This window comes from Chenopodium album, chromosome 4, assembly GCF_948465745.1.
Source record: "Chenopodium album chromosome 4, dcCheAlbu1.1, whole genome shotgun sequence".
NCBI classification, from domain to species: Eukaryota; Viridiplantae; Streptophyta; class Magnoliopsida; order Caryophyllales; family Amaranthaceae; genus Chenopodium; species Chenopodium album.
Genome location: NC_137837.1, coordinates 44,872,248 through 44,878,622, shown reverse-complemented (window position 1 = coordinate 44,878,622; position 6,375 = coordinate 44,872,248).

Below are 6,375 nucleotides of genomic sequence, written 5' to 3'. Positions count from 1 at the left end.
ATGTAGGTGGAGAGATGAAAAAAATTAGGAATAGAATATACCCCCAACTCAAATAACGGAAAAAACCGCCTCATGCATGAACCTAAGACATGGTCATGGTGTGAAAAGAGTATGTACAAAGTGTGTGCTAAGACTAGTGAGTGTAGGTGACATATTAAGACTCGTGTCATGACCATGTGGCTATACTATGTGACTAGACTCAAGCAAAGACTAAGTTAAGACCTCACGTATATGCATTATACTGGACAAGCTGTGGTATTTTAGTCATAACATTTGATCAGTGACTTTGATTGGGATGAAACCAACGCCAAATTAAAGATAAAACTCGGGGCTACAGATCCATAGGTTTAACGACTCGTAGTTATTCCTAGAACTCCGTCTATGACCAAAATAAGTTGACGTTTGTGCAGTATACGAGAATAATAATCCGGGTTGATTTAAAGGAACTATGAGTCGATTTTAGGTATATTTTTTAGCTCAAATTAATTAATTAATTAAACAAAGTATTTTAGTCATTAATTAGTTTATTAAGTCTTAACACAAGTCAAACAAACGGTAATGAAAAAAAAAACACACATAGAGTATGCACAACAAATATTGCACAATTAGTCAAGTAGGCACAATATGATGCAATGAGTTTGCAACCTAACCATGACTCTAGTTCTCTTAAGTTCGGGATATGGGTTAGTCAATAGAGGGTCCATGGTTAATTGTCCGGATGCACCGCGCGGAAGCCTAACCGTGAAGGGGTTGGCGCGAGTGGATGGGACACCCTGAGTTTAGAAAAACTCGCTTCCATGGTTTGGTGAATTCAACATTATCGGATGTACCCTTTGTTGCTCAGAGCGTTCAATCAGGTAGATGGAGCATGAATTCCCAGAGGGTTATGTCCATATGTAGAACACATATGGGTTTCAGAAAAGTGAGAAAAACTCAATCAGGAAGTAGGATCGAGAACACAGTGCTAAAAAATGGTCGAAATTAGAACGCATATTTCTGGCTCGGTATTGGAAGAATTTGGCGCCAGCAAACAGAGATTGGCGCCGGTTTTAGGCTGTAGCGCTTAACGACAGAGCTGCCGTCTGGCGCTACAGTCAAAATTATGGTGCTAATCTTTGTTCGCTGACGCTAATTTCTACATGCCTCAGCAGCTTTCTGTGCTCGATAAAATTCTCCAGTTTCGCACAGTGTTATTTCGATCCTAGTTGTGAAAGATATTTCTCAAATTTCCTACGTGTAAAAATCCTATGTTTTAACTCATTACGGATGGTCTTTCCAATGAGATATTTTTTTTGCACATGACAATAATGTTAATCAAAATTACGCACATGAAATACTTAGAACGTTTCGAGTCTCATCCACTCATTCTAAATCATTGCCGAAATAAATTTCAGGAATTAAAATAGAAATCCTCCCCAGTGGAGTCGCCAAAAACTGTAGGGAATATTTCAAGCATTAACCCCTAGCTTGAACCCCACTGTGATCATACACTAACGTACGGTGGCGTCCAAAGGGAAAGAAGATAGAGCAAAAGAGTCGCCAACAAGTTTTTTTAGGAACTTGTAAATCGTTCACGAGGTGAAGGTTACACCCCTTAACGATCCAAGAGATCGTCAACTCCTTAAGGTCTTAAACCAAATAGGGTTCGGGGATGATGGTACAAATCCAACCTAAAAGAGATTGAACCTGCCCTAATAATAGGCCTCTACTTTATTCTGATCGTACTCATGTGCGCTTTCTGACTAACATGCAATCAATAGGTGATGAATCACATTTATATAGGATTTATAGGCACGTTTATGCTAAGTTTATAGTTACTTTTTTGGTATTTTAGTCGGTTTTTAGGTCGTAAATACATGAGTTGTTTATTTTGTACTCTATTACGCTCCGTTTGTGTTTTTCTTAATGTTTCAGGTGATTTGATAGACATTTGGACGCTTTCGTAGTGTTTGGAGTTGATTCGGATGATATTTGGATGGAAGCCGATGAATTGAGTTTATTAATTGGAAATCCCATGTTTGTGGATGTTGATTTTGATTAATATGTGCATGAGACATAAATATAGCATTCACAAGGGTCGTTATGTACTTTACGGAAATGAATTTGAGTTAGAAACGAAGAAAAACAAAGGTTTGTAAAGTGGCAAAACAGAACTTTGATCACTCTTTTGCTCATAACTTGAGTTTTAAAGATCGGATTGATACGATTCAAATTGCGTTGGAAACTAGACTTGAAGTTCTTTCCAATGATAGGTCACACGTCCAAAGAAGCTTCCTAGAACAGAAGATATGGCCGTTTCAATCTGAGCAATGCAATCAGCGACGAGGTGTAACACTGCAGGGCTGGCTGCGCCTCTGCCCCGCGCCCACTCGGGGCCACCTGATGCTACTGCCAGGCCGCGGCTAGGCCTGCGCCTGCAGGTCTGGTCGAGCAGCCCTTGAAGCCTCGAGTAGCTTCGTCGTCCCACATCGTACTTAGTCTTCGTGCCATGTCATCCTTTATCATCCAATAATATTGCAACTTATGTATATACTATTTTCTTATTTCTTTTCTTTAATTATTTTTAGATTAGATTTAGGAAGTTTACAAATATCCCAAGGGATTAATATTTTCCCGTATGACTTTATATCTTCTATTATTTTACGTTCTTTTTAGTTTTCTCTTTTGAACCCTAATTTCTCATGGCAGCTCCATGGATTCTTCCATGGATGATTCTTGGGTTTATTATTTCAATTCATTGAGGTATTTTATTTCTATCTCTTATTTTTAATTATGTTTTATTCCTTAGATCTAGTTTTAATTATTTCTTTTATGCTAGAGTAGTTTATTTCTAGGGTTTGGGAATCCATGTTTATACAATGAATCTTAATTGATAATTTTAATATTTTGATTATTGATTTCTCTAATTGATAGTGTTCTATTGTTAATCTTGCAACCTGACCAATTATTTGATTAATTCATGTTAATAAGAGTTTGAATCGAAAGATCTTACTTTTAGATGCTTCCCTACAATTAGCAATTCTGATTATGTTAGCGACCGAACTACATATGTTGAATTGAGAGCGTTAAGACCCGACCGTAGGCTTAGCAATTGCTCTAGATGATTGATTGATTGAATTGTTATTGATATTTGATAGATTTAGAACTATAAACATGGTGAACCATAACCCTATGTCTTTTTATTAATTATTTTATCCCTCTTTTAATTTAGACTATTTTTCTATCCCAATTTCATGACCCTACTTACCCTACTACATTGTTAGTTGGTTTTGTTAGGAATTTATTTGACAGGTGTACGACAACCTATCAAATTTTGGCGCCGTTACCGGGGAGACGGCTTAATTTTATTTAGCTTCTTATTTGGTGAGACTAATCTGTATATATATTTTTTATTATTTTTATTGTGTATATACTTACTTTTTGTTTTACTCTTATTGTGTTTTCATGGAGTGGTATGATTATAATTCGTATGGGATGAATGATCTTAATTATCAAGGGCAATATGATTATAATTTTGGGTATTGTAATGTTAATGTTTCTATGTTTGATGCATCATATGATTATCAAAATTCACAAAATATATGCATTAATTCCTGTGAAAATTCTTATTACCCTAGTGAGTCTTATATGCATGATTTTAATTCCTCTTACCAACCCCAAGTGGATAATTATACTCAACCCAATTCATCGGAGTGTAGGGAACTTTTCAATATGATGAATGAGTTTATTGTTTATCAGCATGAAGAGCTTAATGAATTGATGCATGATTATCAACGTATTTCAAAATCTATTGAATTACTTGCTGTGCAACAATATACTAACCAACAGGTGATACATGATGATAACAATATTGGTTTTGAGGATTGTATTTCAGTGGAGGAAAAAGCTAATTTGACTCATGATATTTACTCCCCATCAAGTGAAAGTACAATAGAGGAGAATAATTTCCCATCTATCTATGATTCCGATGGTGAAAATTTTTGGAATGATGATATAGAGGTAGTGGAGAAGGAAGAACAACCAATTATCGTGAAGTCCTTGATTGAGAAACCAATGGTTTTGGATCTTTTGGTAGTCGAAGATTTTGTTGACAAGCTTATTCATGAAGGTGAAGTTGAAGGTAAAAACATTTATGTTAAGCCTAACCCATCTCCCCTTCATATCCCGTTTTCCCATAGGCTTGATCTAGTTCCTTCATTCACTATGTCAAATCCTCCATACTTTCTCAAAATGTCTCCATTTCATGATACACTTGGTCATGTGGACCTTGATGATTATTCAAAAAGGTATACATGGCCTAAGGGGAAAGCAGGGGTAAGGTGTATAAATTCTTTTTCTTTTTATTTTAACTTTTCTTTTTCCGTTCATTTTTCTTTTATTTTTTCTAACCCCCTGTATTTCAAGATCTGTGTGCTTGCAGTCAAGCCATATGCGGTGCACAATGATATGTTTGCAGGGGCGTTTGATAAGTTACTCAAGGCATTGGATTCTTCCGATTGACGAATTGAGTAGGGTCGTGCGGGACCTTAAAAACCAGCGCTAATCGGGAGGCAACCCGACTTTCTTTTCATTTTTTTTATCTCTTTTTTTTGTTATTTAAATAAAAATGCTAATGTGTGTTCAAGTGATGAAATCTTTTGCTAGGTACAAACATACCTATGCTCCTTAGCTACGTCGATTACCCAATTACAACTACCAATTGTGGTGGAGGTGTTTATACCTTTGACGCTCCCCTCGCTTACCCACCCCTTTGTGAGTTGTGTCTCTCCCTTATTTATGCTTTAGTTCCTCTTTGTTCACATTGAGGACAATGTGATGTTTAGCTTGGGGGAGGATGATTATAATAATCACTTTGTGCATGTTAGTTGTGTTTAGTTTTTTTTTTTTTTTTTTTTTATTGCTTTCTAGGTGTTGTATGGTTTGTACCATTCATTAGGAGTGGGAGTTTACATACAACGAAAAACAATGTATTGCTTTCTTAGTTTTTTTTAGTTGTTTTGATAGTGCATACTTGTGTCTATTTTTCATATTTTTGACTTCGAACCGTGTGCGGATTTGGTTTGACTCTCTTGAGCTTCTTTTGATCTTAGTTATAATTCTAAAATTCAGTCGGTTTGTGCTATACATTGCTAACTACTTGACATTATGTGAATCAATTGAATGGTTTGTGGAAAGATTGGTTGTCCCATATCAAGTACAGCTAGCCAATTCTCTTGCTAGGTCACCTTACTTTGTGTTTGTGTGATTGATGCAATTTGTTATTTCAATGACTTTGGCTTGAGATTTATTAGTAATTTTATTATGATTCACGCATGCCGCACATGATAAAGGCCATGTTCTTTAGGTAACCTTCAGATGATATTTAGATACATTTGTTCCCTTTGCTCACCCATATTGTTGCCTTGTCCATTTATTGATATATAGCTACATTACAAGCCACTTTAGCCCCATTGGTTACTATTCCCAAGTCTAGCTAGCTTGGGGAGCTTATTGATGTGGTGTTGTTGTTTGAGTGTCAAGCTTTAATTTATGCAAAATATGGTGGAATATATATTGAAAAAAAAAATTATTTCTATAGTTGAGAAGTGTTACTTGGAAAAAGAAAGAAGGAAAAAAAAAGAATAAAATAAAAATAAAAATAAAAATCTTGTTTATGTGTACTTCATTGAAAAAGCCGAAGAAATGAAAGAAAAAGGCAAAGAAAAAGGAAAAAGAAAGAAAAAATTATTCATGACGATGTATAGTTGATTTCAATCTTGGTTTTTATTATGTTTGGAGAAAGTTGGTGATGTCAATTGGAGTTAGATCATTATATGATCACGTTTATATTTTTGCTCCCCAAGTTGGCTTTAATTTATCGCGTTTAACCCTAAACCTGTTTATCTATGTTGGTTGAATATTAATGCACAAATAAATCTATTATTGGCGATCACTTGAATTATAATCATATTAACCCTAAACAAGATTATTAATTATCTTATTAAGCATGATTACAAGTACTAATTCCCTTTAAACATGCATAAAAGGTGTGATCAAGCAATAAAAATAAATAAATATAATCAAGCAACATTATAAATCATAATAAAAATAATAATCATAAAAATAATAATCATAATCATAATCATAATCATAATGATAATCATAATTATCCTAATCATGTTAAAGCATAATATTAATAGCAAGATCCTAGGTATGATACTAACAAGATTAATAACAAACCCTAGCATGTCACTAAACAATAAAAATCAAAGCGTTAGCCCTAACATGATACTAACAAAAATATATATTAGGAAGAACGTAGGAAGCATCATACTTTTAATCATACTTGATATTAAAGTTACCCTAGACATGATACTAGGAAGATCATAACAACAA